Below are 2,565 nucleotides of genomic sequence, written 5' to 3' on the forward strand. Positions count from 1 at the left end.
TTAGAACCGGCGCTCATATGGGATCCCGGGCGTGCAAGGCGAGGACCTTTAACCACTTGCGCCACTGCGCCGGGCCCCTACATGAATGGGTTTTTTTTAAGTTTAATTTGCGACGCAGCACCATGAATAATAAGATTAGGAGGGTTAGTTTTGTGAATGAGAGATTTGGCATCAGAGAAATGGCAAGTGTGCATAACTTACCAATAGGTGAGCTATAAACATACTATTCTGCCTTACTAGTCAAAAAAAAAAAAAAACAGGATACGAAAGTGCTAGATTCTCTTGCATATGATGGGGGATAGAGGTATCAGTAAAAGAACTTTGGAGATGATGAGAACTGTTGATACAGAAAAAAAAAGTCTGAAGAGAGATGCTCTACTTTGCACAAAAATAAATTGAACGTAGAGCAAGTCCTTAGCACCACTGAGAAACAGAAACATAGTCATTGCCTTCATTTGTATCCATTCTCATGTAAAAGCCCTTTAAAATAGATTATCTCACTAGCTTGAGAGCAGTGTTTAAAATATTTATTTTCCAGGGTGGGAAGAGTGCTCAGGAAATGAAGGCTGAAGGTTGGCAGTTGTTTCATAAGGGGAAAAAAAAAATGTAGCCTTCCCTGTTAATGCCAAATTGCAGTGTTTGATGAACTCTGTGAGCACGACTCGGGCAAAATGAAACCTGCTTGTGAAACATTTTGGAGGAGCTAAACTTGCTCTAAGATCTATATAACTAATTCCCAGAGACAGGGGAGAAATAAAGCCCTAGACAAACAGAATCGTAGCGATAACTCTTTCTGTCTAACTTCCATTTTCTTAAATGTTTTGCTTTTTCATCCTTTTGTTTTGACTTCTAATGTAGTTTTGGGAAAGTTGTGTAGCTCCTGTGTATATTTCTCTGTTAAGTGGGTAATTGCCGTTTAACATTGTGGGAGTCACGCGATGTTTCTTGAACATTTTATGGAGACTCTTAATTAGCAAGATATTAAAATAAAAACTATAAAAGCTTTTTGTTGTGTGTTTTATATGGAAGAATATGCTGAAACTGTATTTTGATCAATAACTTCTAACGCCAGGATTTCTAAGAAAATCTTCAGGGTAGCCAACATACTCATTGATAAATGAGGCAGTAACATTTTTTTTTTTTTTAACGAAGATTAGCTTTGGGTTATTTGAAAAGGCAGTTGATCTGGGTATTTTGGTTATCAGTTGTTACTGCAAAGCTACCTGAACACTTAGTGACTTAAAACAGCAACTGTTCTGTTGGGTTACAAGTCTGTGGACCAGCATGTTCAAGGGTCAGCAGTAGTGTGCTTCTGCTGGGCTCTCTCAGGAGCCCTCATTTGGACGGGTGATGTGGCAGGTGGTTCAGGGCAGGCTGGACGGTCTGTGATAACTTCACTCACTTGACTGGTGTTGCTATTGTTTTTTTGTCTGGACTTCTTTTCTTGCTCTGGTTTCTCCTCTTCAGAGAAAGTGACCTAGGCTTCTTCCTGTGGCTGTCTCAAGGTTCTGGGATTGCAACAGCAGAAGCTGCAAAGCCCAAACTCTCACATATATGCTTTTCGTTCATTCGTAAGAAAGTCTGCCTAGATTCAGGGCCTGGTAAGACAGGTTCTCCTACCTATGCAAGGGGGTCACACCGCTGCAAGAAGAGGTTTGAACAATATGGTGGTGGGTTGATGCATCCTTATTTGCAAACATTCTACTACACATTCAGGCTGGGTGGACTACTGATAAATCTAAAATTTTAAATGAAAGATTTAGATCATGAAAAACTGGGGAAGAAGATCCAAACAGTCCTAGGTACAGAAAGCAAAATACCAAGGGCTGTTTTTCAACTAGAAAAATATTGAGGTCTTTTCTGACAACCTTTTTGGTGTAACTGATATATAGTATTACCATCCTAAAAAAATGTAAGTATTCAAAGGTATTATTTGGGGGAGATAGCCAAGGGAAAAGTATAAGGGTTTCTTAAGCCCTTGAATTTGTGAATTGTTAAGGTCAGTTTGCAGTAGAAGGGAAACAAAAGGATGTACATTAGGTAGAAGTTGAATATGAGTCTGATAAACTTCTGTATGTGATAGTCACTACAGATGATTAGAATTGCCACTATTCTCCTCAAATTATCCTTTCCAACACAAATTCCCATGTTTTCCATCTGCATAAATGTGGAAACAACTCCCAGGAGTTGGAGTTAGTAAGGATTCTGGGAAGATTACAAGCCACAGTGGTTTAATCTTTTGCCCCTCTCAACTCTCTTCTGCCTCCCTGGATTCAGAGCAGTCCTGGACCCCACGAACCATAGGCCAGTTGAACTCCAGGCTTTGTGGAAGCTGAGGATGGAGATGGGGAGCAGAGGGGAGCTTTCCTCCTGAGCTGGGCTGGTACTAAGGTTTGGTAGATGAGGAGCCTTGGCAGGATCAGAATGTATTGGGTGCTGGATGAAGTTGATCTACAGAAATTGGGAAACTCCTGGGAGGGAAATTACTTTCATTCCAGTGTGTGTGTGTGTGTGTAATCCACAAGTGACCAACAAGAAATATTTGGGTTGATGTTTGGAGCAGAG

This window comes from Ochotona curzoniae, unplaced genomic scaffold, assembly GCF_017591425.1.
Source record: "Ochotona curzoniae isolate NIBS_2020 unplaced genomic scaffold, NIBS_Ocur_1.0 scaffold_461, whole genome shotgun sequence".
NCBI classification, from domain to species: Eukaryota; Metazoa; Chordata; class Mammalia; order Lagomorpha; family Ochotonidae; genus Ochotona; species Ochotona curzoniae.